The sequence below is a fragment of the Bombyx mandarina genome, chromosome 21 (assembly GCF_030267445.1).
Source record: "Bombyx mandarina strain Sakado chromosome 21, ASM3026744v2".
In the NCBI taxonomy this organism is placed as follows: Eukaryota; Metazoa; Arthropoda; class Insecta; order Lepidoptera; family Bombycidae; genus Bombyx; species Bombyx mandarina.
Genome location: NC_143227.1, coordinates 7,880,118 through 7,893,274, shown reverse-complemented (window position 1 = coordinate 7,893,274; position 13,157 = coordinate 7,880,118).

The window sequence follows — 13,157 nt, the reverse complement described above, 5'->3', positions numbered from 1 at the left end:
AACACCAGGTGGGTTATGAGCTCGTCCACCGATTTAAGCAATAAAAAAAAACATTCCTCCTACCTTACCACCATAGGATGCCGAAACGGCTATCGTCAATACCACGTCTAACGGGTCTTTCAATTAAAGGCCTATGAGAAATCCATCTAGATTTCACTACCAGCTCCTACCTCCGAGATGCGAAGTCAGCGTGAGTCGGGTTGTACGGTCATCCGTCACCTAATTGTTGTGTTGGAATGAAATGCACGTTAAGGATACGTCATATGAGTGTGTATGATCAGAAACACCATTTTGCTTTTGTCGCAAATCAGTCATGCACCCCACTCCGAAGGGAAGGATAGTCGTTATATAGCCTATTGAGACTTCAACTGTATGTCTCAATATGAGCGGCAGTGTATTGATGTGTATGGGCTCCAGTAACTATTTTAACCAAGTGGGTCGTTAACTTGGCGGCTTCAATAAAAATCAGTTAGATCGAACAAAGCCAGAGGCGTCCTAAAATTATTAAACCAAAAATTTCGATCACTTTATTTCAACTGTTACAGTAGCAAAATATACATATTTTGCGAGTGAGGGATGACGTCATAAAATATTTATAGGTTGAATTTTTTTGTGTAGGAGTTCAAAGGTTTCCAAACGTTTAGCAATAGCTTTGGGAGTAGAGAGATGTTTGTAATATCGACTTCATCTTTATATGTAGATAGATGTGTGTATGCCATTTATAAGACTCAGTAATAGTATCGCGAAGTCTTAAACCATCACCATCATAACTGCTTATTGTATTTACGTGAAATAATGATTTTAATTAATAAAAGTAAACAGATGTCGTAAAATTCTAAAGAAATTACCACCTACTACTGCTAAAAGTTCATAAAATTTTATAAAAAACTAGCGACCCGCCCTCGCTTCGCTTCGGAAACTGTAATTTATTATTGATCTCTCCACTATTTGATGGATGTTATTACACATATAAACCTTCCCCTTCAATCACACTATCTAGTAAAAAAACCGCATCAAAATCCGTTGCGTAGTTTTAAAGATTTAAGCATACATAGCGATATAGGGACAGAGAAAGCGACTTTGTTTTATACTATGTAGTGATATTTCTTTCGGTCATAAAAATTTGATTAGCAAATAAAATTTTATTAGCAAAAATAAATTAAGATTAGTAATAATTTATGTTACCAACAAAACAAGGAATGTCGTGAAAAGTATCAAGTCTCAAAATGTTTCATGATCGAAACAATTAATTAAATTCACCTCTGCCTATAATAAGGTGCGTCATGTTTAATGTTGAAACCCCACATAAATAAAGCTTAAATTTGAAACGTTTATTTTAAGGATACAACATTTAATAAAGTGAAGCGAGGTTGCTAATTAATTCGCGCAGCTGATCGCACGTCAGAACCATTCGTTCTTGACGTTTTATTATAGGAAATAAAAACAACAACCTGATCCAATTTTGAGTGGGAAAATCTAAGTCAAAGTTCAATTTTTAATTTATAAACCCTGCTAAGAACGTTCTACATTCAGACTCACTAAAACATTGAGACAGTTTAAATAGATGTATTAATTTCTGGTGCATCATTATTTTTTCGGCGGACGAATAGATAAATCAGAGGTGTATCAATATTGATAGGTAATTGAGTTCAGCGTTCAACTGGTGTTCAGGGGATACACACATTATTCGTATGATGTAAATACTGTCGAATTCGGAAAACCTGTACATTTAAATAATAGGTTATTTTGGGCCGAGAGTTTGAATCTCCCTGCATGTTTTTTTTTATGTTCCTACCTATGCTGATAGGAAGGATAGCCTTGAGAGACTATTTCAGCTTCACCCTAACGTGTGTAGGTGAGCTCACGGGGCTCAAACCGAAGCGGTGCTAACACTGACCCTAGCAAGAGCAGTGCTTCGCAGAATCTACCACCGGATCGGAAACGCGACCCACTGAGAAGATCCAGCGAGAAACTCAATGGGCTGTGTCTACGGGTTAATTCGCTCGTCAAGCCCTTCGTCGCAAGCGACAGGTTCGGCAAGGACGGTGACCGGTGCTTCTGGCGCCTAAAAGCACCGTTAATGGATCGGGAGGATCCGTAATGACGTTCTTTGGGCGACGTCGACTGTTTACCGTTCGTTCTACAGGATCGGGTATATAGTTTCCAGCGGCCACGACAAGAGGGTTCTCATGTCGTGCAGCCTACTCGAAATGGTGCAATGATGCCGACTGTAGATACTTACTGACAGAGTCGAGCTCCAGGTCGTCGTAAAGATCCACGTTCCTCAGGAACCACCTGCACGTTTCATTTTGGCAAAGGGTTTATTGTAGCTGTAATCCAATTCACACAAGACGAGACACTATGATTGAAAACTTAATTTAAAAAATAATTAGCCCTGCAAATATTTTCATTATTTCAGCGCTCTTATCTGCGGGCTAATTGCAGTTTTCCCCGACATTAAAGAATTTATTATCCTTTAGCTAAAATTGGCTCTTCATAGTAGGTGGTACTTTACTGCTCTACAGACTTAACTTATGAAAACTTGGATAACTTGTTAAACAAATTTTATTATTTGTTCAACAAATTTCAAGCTCTTTTAATATATATTTTTTGTAAAATACACTTATTTTATTTATTTTATTTATTTAATTTACTTCAGATTTTACATCCATATTACACGTCTTAATTACATTGCATTAACATTTCATTTATACTAAAATTAAATAAAAATAATAACTAATCTCGGACTAAAACAAAAACAATAATAATAATAATAATAATAAAAAAATTAAAAAAAAATCAAATAATAATAATAAAACAAAAACTCTAAATTAACATGAAAACTACCTTAACCTAAAGGCTGGTTTGGATCCATATTTATTTATTATTATTAAATTTAGTTTTTTTTGGTTAGATGGGTGGACGAGCTAACGGTCGCTCTGGTGTTAAGTGGTTACCTGAGCCCATAGATAGATAGATAGCATTAACGTAAATGCTTCTACCAACACAAGCTAACAAGTAACAGTTTTGATAAGTCAACGACTACCCCACTCATCAAACCGAAACGCATTACTGCTTCACGACAGAAATAGTCGAGTGGTGGCCACCACTCGACTCAATATACTCTCAAGATGCCCTATTAGGTAAATTATATTGTTTGCGAATTTGATTACTTTTTTTATTTTTTTATTTCATAGATGGGTGAAAGAGCTCACAGCTTAACACCTGGTGTCAAGTGGAAGAGCGGACAGTGGAATTCCTGTAGTGATTAGATTAGTGATAAGCTCCGTTAACTACATAGCACTAGGTGCGTCATGAGCTATATAACTATATAAATAATACAAATAATGTTAACAGAGCGATCGGCTGAACCCTAGAATGTGGACGGCCACAATATATTTTATGTAGTTCAATAAAAATATATTGGAACTTCGATCCTCATTCAGATAGGAGCAGGCTTTAAGAGTTATCTAATAAATGAAATAATTGCATATACAAAAGCCGGTATTTTCTGAAGAGCATACACCAATACTGATCTGAATAAATCAACAGCAATAAAAATATGACGATTGATGAATCGGATTCTCTTTCAACAATAATAATAAAACATTGAAACAAGGTTGAATAATTAACGCCTTTAGTTTTGTAGTGAAAACATGAAAAATGTCATGTGGCTTTCTAACACAGTACCATTGTATCATAATTGAATTAGTTTTTTTTTAATGCGACTTAACGTATCGTTGGATACAAGAATATTGCGAATTTGTTATTCCCCAAAGAACAAACCCGACAGCGGTGTTCTCGTTAATTAACTAGCTCAGGTCAAAGAGACCGTACTTCATTTAGACAAAATTATACTTTGTCATTGAGAACCTAAATTTAATTTCTACTATGTAAATTGGACGTATTCGCGCTTCCATCGCAAAAAAGGAATGTCATTGTAGATCACAATTCTTTGGCTCAATTTAATTACCGTTAAAAAATAGTAGCTGCGAATCTGTGGCATCTGGTGTTCGAGTGAATTTTGCGAATGTCGTTACTGGAATTCCGAGGCTGGTAACATTTTTGTCGGTAAAAACCTACCTTCAACAAGTTCATTAATTATTTCCAAAGCGAATGAAAATCATCTAATAGAACACGCATAGTTACGCATAGTTTATGATACAATAACAGTAAATCTAACTGTAGCTTATCTATGCGATCAGGTATTTATGAATACCTCAATTTGCATTTTGCGCGTGGGGAGCTATGCGTAGTTCAAATTTGAAGGGTTAGTCTAAGTAAAAGTTGGCTCGGGATGCAATGGTAGAATTATTAATGACATACAAGGAGCCTGGGGCTGTGGTAAAAATTACATGTTATAGTTTTTAGGTTATGAAATAAAGTAAGGTTGTTTACTGACAATAACCTTAATACTGATGTCAACGTTGATTTACATAAAAAAAATTATTTTCGAAAAGCTTTCTGAAATAAGAGAAAAGTACGAAAATATAAAAGATGCTATTACAAAGACCTTGTCATAATAATATATTCTGCGTAATATTAACATATAATATCAAATTAGCAAGATTGTTTGCGTCACTATTTCCAAGAAACTGTATCTTAATTTCTGTCTATTTAAATGTGTATAAATATCTATCTGCCAAAACTTTCAAATTATAGATAAAACTAAAGTTATCATTTAGAATAAACTCCTTCGGATTTTATTAATTTTCATTAACAGTTATGTTACTAATTGGATAAATTATCAGACAAGCTCGACTGTATCATTATCATTAGAAGTACACATATAATAAGTAACTGTTCTGTAAGAAAAAGCATGTTGCGGATAATAAAATGTACTTTTAGGTTCTTTTTTTTTTTTTTTCCACAGGAGAAATTCACCGGATTCCCACCCGCGCGGCAGGTGGGGTACGTGGGAGTTGAACCTCACTAAAAACTCCTGCCGCTCACAACCGGCGCCCTACCTCGGACCGGGCCGGAGCCCAGTCGGGGCTATTGAGACGGCGGGACAGGGTTGACGCAGAGCACATTACATCCATCCCACCATCCCACGGACGCCGGACCGGCGGCCGCCAGCGACACGACCACCGGTTCCCTCGTTCAGCGGGCCGAGAGCCCGCCTTGATGGCGCCGCGTTACACCTTCCCCCAGAGCGGTCGGGGGAACGCGGTCTACCATCACCTGGCTTCCTACTGCGGGTGAGCGTGCAAAGCACGCCACCCCACGTCTGGGTCTCTCCCCGCACAAAACGGGTGGGACCCCTGGCTCTTCGGGGGCCAGGTCACGGATACGATCCCGGTCCCGACCCCCTGCTCGGCGGCGGCGGGTATGTACTTTTACGTTAGGAATATTATGTTCTTTTTTTATAATAAATAAAGTTAATACATCTAAATTAAAAAAAAAAAAAAACAAAAAATAATTAGTAGCTTATTTGTTTATTTGGCCAGTTTATGGTACTGGCTAATTATTACAACCTTGTCACCTAAGGATGACAGTCATGTTGGTTAATAGTTGGTAGTAGGGTATATTATGGGTAGATAGCATCATCCTTCCTATTTTTGCCGTGAAGTATGCATAAGTAGTATGCGTTTCAATTTAACGCATAGCCGTTAAACTAAACGATGTGACCTAAACTTCGAATCTCAAAATGACGGCAAACTTCGCCAAATTGTGGAAACAAATTTTGCAAAAACACCCGAACTATATTCAATCAACAAAAACCTTCGGTGTCCACGAAAATGTTTCAAGTAAAACTATTTAGATCCCTATGCTCCATGAATGTCGAATGAAGTAAACTTCGACGAAGAAATAAGGGCACTTTCTTTTGAGACTTGATAAAGTGTAGAATTTCCTACTGAATACGTTAAGAAAGTTTTGTGTTTATCTGACTTCTGAATATTTTATGTATTCGAATTCATTAAATAACTAATTTTAATTTTATCTTATGACAGTTTTGCGAGGTTCGTCAACAGGATGAATGAATGAAATTGCAGTACATTTTTAACTAACGAAACAATAGTGATTATCAATACTGCTACTAAAATTTGCTTTAAAATTCATATTTTTATTTCATGTTGATATTACATAATTTAAAAAAAAGTAATATAGTATTAACCCATTCATTTACAGCCTTTGTTAAGCTATTGCATAGCTTTTATCGCGGGCCTTGAGCGCGGCGACCGAATCATGAAATTCCGTAACGAAAAAACCTTACACCCCTCACTCCGCCTACCATGTAGCTCGCGTTCAACACATTCACACGTTGCGCTTGTTTAGTGTTAGTGAATAAGCGCGTGGCGTGACGTCACACTGCATGCACATCATGAAAAGTCTGCCCATCTCTGTCTCGCGCGGTCTAGCTTATGAGTGTGAAGAGTACAGTTAAGGTTTTGCTTTTATTAATGTTTAATATAGCGTGATCTTGTTTTATTATTGTTTTAATATTAAATTATCATTGTCTAATTATAATTGCATAAGTTGATACAAAATGCTATGCAATAGTTTTACCGCGGCAGTTCCCGAGTGCCACACGTTTGTTTGTTTTTATTTAATTTTGATCTATGACATTTCAGTCATTGACTTATAGCATCATACCATAATGCTATAAATCATAATGAAATAATCTTCATTTTTTTTAAATAATATTCTATGCTGTTAATTTATTATTAATAAAATACTTAATTCGTAATATAGGCTTTCCTTAGATGTAAGTTTCTGCCAGTGATTGTATTTCTTTTTCTATTCTTTCTGTTTATTGGACATTCCAACTTGTGACAAACATTTGTTTAAATTTATATTCTAGCATATTCAAATGAAACTGATAGTGTACACATGACTGTACATTTGAATTCTGTTACGGTAATTTCTTAGTTCAGCTATTGAACTAGGAAAAATCATGGTAATGAAAAACTTCATTATGCTCAAGAGAGTGTTATTGGCATGGCAAAAAAAGTGAAAATAAATCGCACACAACGTTATCACAAAATCGATCGCAGATCGTCACGTGCTTTTCAAGAAGACCAATCACAAACCACGAACACAAATAATATATTTATTCAAGAAGAAAGGCATGATAATTATTTGTGCATTTGCATTTGAATTTGTGATCTTAAATCTTAACTCTGTTCATTATAAATCAATTAACCTAAATTATTGAATACGGTACAGTTAGAAATATTTAAAAGACCATTACGATGTGCTAATCAACTATAATGGAATTACAACGGTGAGATGGTTACTCAGGAATAAAACATTTTCAGCAGTTGTTCGTTCCTTCAGAAGATCTTATCTTCTAAATTTAAATAAGTAAGCAGTTTCTACTTACCTACTTGAAGACGATCAAGACATTGCAAACATAATACGATTGTCGACGCCGGGATCTGACTTTGTGGATTCAAGTTCATTCTTGCATGATATTATTATCAAGTTGAACAAAAGATGGTTCTTTTGTAATGTGATATCGTTGAAAATTGATCTCTGTATTCGTGTCACGTTCGCGAACCTCCAATCAGATGGAGAGGAATCGATTAAATTTAATTATTTTGTCGGCCCTTTCAATTTCGATTATCTCTGTAGAGTGCTTCTGAAAGGGAAATAGCTCGCCGAACGGGTAACATCTTTATTTGCCAGTTAAATTGTATCATTACCTCACCTTTATCGAGATCGGGATCCTCTTTGCACTAAATTATGAATCGAAATAGGAAATGAAGAGCTGCCGAATTTTTTCCTGAAAAAAACTCAAATCGACTGCAGATCTTTAAGTTTTTTTTAAATTTAATATTACTTTAATAGTATTGACGTAGTTATTCATGAGTTCACAGAATTATGACGTTGAAGACTTAGTTGTATCATATAACGGCTATCCTATGGACATCACGGCAGAAATAGTAGAAGCTCAACTTTCGGGCCAAGAGTTTTTCCTCCATCTCAAGCGAAGCAGAAAGATGCAGAGTGACATTTACCCGTGGAGGCAATTTATATTGTAATAACAAAGTATCAACCCTAAAATGTTTCGAATAGATCATATTTTAGACAGGACATTGTATCTAGGTTTTAGTTCGTGTGATCCTGCGCTGTTAATACGGGTGTAAGTAGGTCAGTCCGTAACTACTACGATATGAGGGTAATGTTACGGGTGCTTAGATAACGTTTTACTTCGTTAAGCATAGTTAGGGTAAAACAGCTATTTTTAGGGATATTTTTTTTCTTTTTTTATTACCTATGTTGATATATTGTATTAGCCTTGAGAGGCTAGTTCAGCTTCTCCTTGACGTTTAGGTGAGCTCATGGGGCTCAAACCGAGAGTGCTGCTAACACTGGCCCTAGCAAGAGCAGTGCTTCGCAGAATCTACCACCGGATCGGAAATGCGACCCACTGAGAAGATCCGGCGAGAAACTCAGTGGGCTGTGTCTATGGGGGTTAATTCACTCGTCGAGCCCTTCGTCGCAAGCGACGAGTTCAACGAGGACGGTGACCGGTGCTTGTGGTACTTAAAAGCACCGTTAATGGATAGGGAGGATCCATAATGACGTGCTTAGGGCGACGTCGACAAGGGATGGTCTTGAGATAACGAATATAAGAAAATAAATAAACAAAAACAATTCGAAATTCAATTTTTATTTGCTGACTTAATTAAAAATCTACCTATATGTCATTGTTCTAGAATATAACAAAAGGCTTACCTACATTACTGAAACTGTTGATTATTCATGAGATAAGTAACAGAGGTTGATAAATATTCAGCGATCGACTAAATCCTGGCAGTAATGCGTCACCCAGTGATTAACAGTCCTGTAAATGAGCACTGAATTACCGAATACTACTGTTTCGATAATAATAACAGTGATTAAGCATTTCATGTTTTTGTATTCTTTTTTTTACCTATTTTCATTCAAAATCGAAATACTAGGAGCGTTATTGTAAAATGATTGTTACATGCTAAAACAGCAACGAAAGAGCGAGTGCGTATTTCATTTGAGTGTATCCTGATTAGACAGTTAAAATTTTTGTCGTTCGGTAAAGAATGTTTAATTTTTTTTATTGCTTGACGATAAATTTAATTATACTCTGGGTTCGTAGATATCGCAATCACCACAATCACTACAGTTGAAAAGGTTTGAACGATTTGGTAAAAATCTACAACTCTTACAATCGGTGGTAGAGTTATTTCATTTATTATTTTGTATGCATTCATGCTTCCATGACATTTTAGTTTAAAAAATCATTTTGAATTTTAAACTCATTTTAGATAATATAAAAAAATAAAAATAAGGCATGTATGATATACCAATGAGCTTACGTCGATATTGCATGTTTAAGAATAATCGTTATAAAAACTAATATTTTGTTTTATGTATCATAAGAAAATCAATCGCATGCATTGGTTAAGCTCAACATTATTATTATTTTACGCAGTATATCTCGGATTTCAATCAGGAATAAATGGGATTCAATCATGTTTCTCATTTTACGAGCGATGCAAAATATAAAACGAATATTGTTTCTTATACGTGGATTATGATTGAGCACGGTCACTAAGTAATTTTACTGTATATTTATATTTACTTTTATAAGATCTTATGGAGGAGATCTAAAAACACACCGACCTATAAAAAACCGTACCGACAAAATTGAACAGGAAACTATCTCTTTTATTTTTCTTATCACGTACGCATGTGGAAGGCTTCACGATAACGACCTGCGTTTTCCTCTTTATTTAAGATACAACCTTCTATGATATTATCCTAAGTTTGTCTCAATACGATTTATTAACAAATTTTTTGTAGAATAAATTGACGGTGTGGAGTTCAACACAAACGCAAATTGACAATTTCTGTTTTGTTTTTAGAACGTATTTTTATTTATTGTTACTAGTCATCATCATCATCATCTTAGGCCTTACAGCCCAAGGTGGGCCTTAGCCTGGTCCAGTATGTCTCTTCAGACTGCTCTGTTCAGGGCTTTCTCCTTCCAGTTCTTGACGCCGATATTTTTGAGGTCGCGTCCATTGTTACTAGTGGTCCCCTGGTATTCAAAATTCAACATTAACTAATGGAAATTATAAGTTTGTACACTATTATGATTCTATTATCAAATACTATTGAATACTCCTTTAATCACAGACTTCGTCAAAACTACACTTTAGAGAAATATTAATAAAGAGAAAACAATATTTAATCATTGAAGTATGAAGCCTATTTAATCTATTCTCAATTTGACAGACTATAACTGACAGACTGCAAAGAAAAGCTTGACAATAAACAAATAGTATGAATGCGTGTGTGCGTCAAATACATAGCAGTGTGTGTAATGTTTTATTTATTGATGTAATGTATTTTTAGGCATAATTAAAAAAAATATAAAAAATATTCTGCACTCCTTCTCTATATTCTCTATAAGTGTGAGAAATTTCATACTCCTCCGTCCGCGCAATTTTCGTAAAAAGGGGTACAAAGTTTTTGCTTCACGTATTAATATATAGATTGTTATAGTTGGGCTGTTGCAAGTCAGTGTTTTAGAACGTGAACGATTACGCGAAGCATCTTTTCATTTTAGTATTCGCTACGGACAATAACTACCTGTGTGCAATAAAGAAAATTTATGGCTTGTAAGCGATTTTTGCTTACAGTCCATTTTTATTGCCAAAGGCAGGGTTGGAGTCCTATTTATTACGGGTATTACAAAATAAACTGAGCCGTTTCGTTAATCTGTAATGTAATGCGCAAATGCTCGGTCTTTTCGCGTTAATAATAAATTATGACTTGTTTTGTTTACACTAATACTCAACGTGTGTACCGATTTCTAAAATTGTGAACGCTTAAAATGTTTCAAATGTGTTTGTTGACAGGTTCGAGAATAATATTCTGTCTATTCAATTTTCCCACGCAAATATTCGTGCTTCCACGAGGAAAAATGTAGTTGTATTTTCTTATGCTCCAGTTAGTACTCTTAATGCTCTCATGAAATGAAAATATTATGATCCCACTAAATGGACATTCAAAGCTTAAAGGAATGAAAATATCATGACATCTTGTGTTTATTCAGAGATTGCAGTTTTGCAGAAACAAACATGAATTTAGTACCCAGATATTACAGAAGAAATTAGTGTTAATTTTTACTGAAGAGCCCGTGAAACGAAAGTCTTTGATCTGGCATAAAAATCTTGATTTACACTTGCATTTATAAGTAACCTTACTTTCTCTATCAACTTCTAACAAGTTGGTAAAATACTGGAGTTCTTTGAAAACTCTAAGGACTTATCTAAGGGAAGTGATATTACATTATCGACTTTCGCACATCAAAGGATGACTTAAAAAGAGTTCGCTCCCAGGCTGATTAGTCGGCGATCCGGGAAGTATATAAAAAAGTTAAAGGACATTGCGGCCTCTCTAGTTACGGATCTTTTCATTTAAATTGGGGTCATTTATATAATATGCTGTAGTTAGATATTTGAATATTTAAAATTCGTCAGTATTTTTACTTCGACTGATATATAACAAGGCGTGATCTTAGGGGCGTGACCTCAATTTTGTTGTAGTAAATTGTGAGTTTATCTATTTAATAAATCGATTTAAATTCATACAAGCCGTCTGGATCTTAATCCAGTTGACCTTTTATATTACATGAACGAGCCACCTAGTATTGAGTGGATACCGGAGCCTATAGAGAATATATTATTACGGAAATTGCGATACTCATCTATAGACACAGAGTCTAATTTTCAAGTGTATAGTGTAACGGCTGTCTCAAGCTTCAAATCGGAATGCAGGTTTGCATTGCGTGCTTATCAGTCCGCGCGGGTAGGTACCACTGCCCTACCTATTTCTGCCGTGAATCAGTAATGCGTTTCGGTTTGAAGGGTCGTTGTCACTATACTGAGATCTTAGAATTTATATCTCAAGGTGGGTGGCGCATTTACGTTGTAGATGTCTATGGGGTCCAGTAACCACTTAATACCAGATGGGCTGTGAGCTCGTCGACTCATCTAAGCAATAAAAAAAAACCTATATTCAAGCAAAAAAATGTACTTAATGTTTCAGCGGTATTTCATTCTTGTCTTATTCCATACAAAAAAACTTGTTCATTGTCATTTTATATTCTTCACAAATTTACGAATCAAACGATTGATCATTGATAAGTCTTAATCAGTGGTTTAATTTGAGAGCTGTGGTTAATTAATATCGAACTGAGCAAGTAACTTCTCTAAGAAGCGTGTAGGCGTAGCAATCGTGCTACGCAAGATTCGTAGAGCATGCGTAGGCGGACATGTCTACGCTAGTTGTAGTACATAGATACGTCGCCGAATTTGTTATATAGCCAAACAGTATTATATGTATCTAGCTCACTGAGTTTCTTGCCGGATCTTCTCTGTGGATCGCGTTTCCTATACGAAGTTAGATTCTGCGAAGCACTGCTCTTACTAGGTAATGATACCAGCATAGGGAATATACCAGCATAGGGTATATATATATACCTATAATTTTCTCGTACAGATTACCGTAAAGAAATGTTACAAAATTATGAGTCCCTATGTTTTTGTTAGTAATGTGATGATAGATTTTTGGAAGGCTTAATAGCCAAATCATCAACAGGATTTTGAAAGTTAAATTGTTTGATTTCCCGTAAAGTTTATAGCGATATTAAGGGTCTCAAGATAAGAGATATTCACGAGCTCTGACAATCGGGCGTTTATGATCTTGTCAACTGATATAAAATCCAAAACAAAACACTTGTCAATGTTAATGTAATCTGCTTAATAAAGTAACTTTAAGTCTTGATTATCCCATTTGGCTGTGTCCCTGGCATTGCTGACGTCCATGAATAACGGTAGCCGCTCATCATCAGGTGGACCGGATGCTCGTTTGCTTAGGCAATAAGTAAAAGAAAAAAAGAAAACTTATTTAAACTTTAAAAGGAAATAATATTTCCGTTTGCAAATAAATACAAAACTTATAAAGGTCATCAACTCCATCATAAGTCGTATTTTATTGATACGAATAAAAGCGAAAGCCGAAAGGTCCTTTCGATATCGCACGGATGTGAGTAAGGCGACCTTTTTTATGTGAGGCCGTTAGTGTTAAGTCCTCTACAAACGTACCTGGGCGCGGGCGTGTGATCGGCGAGAGATTTACCCTAAGGATACAAACTTTATGAA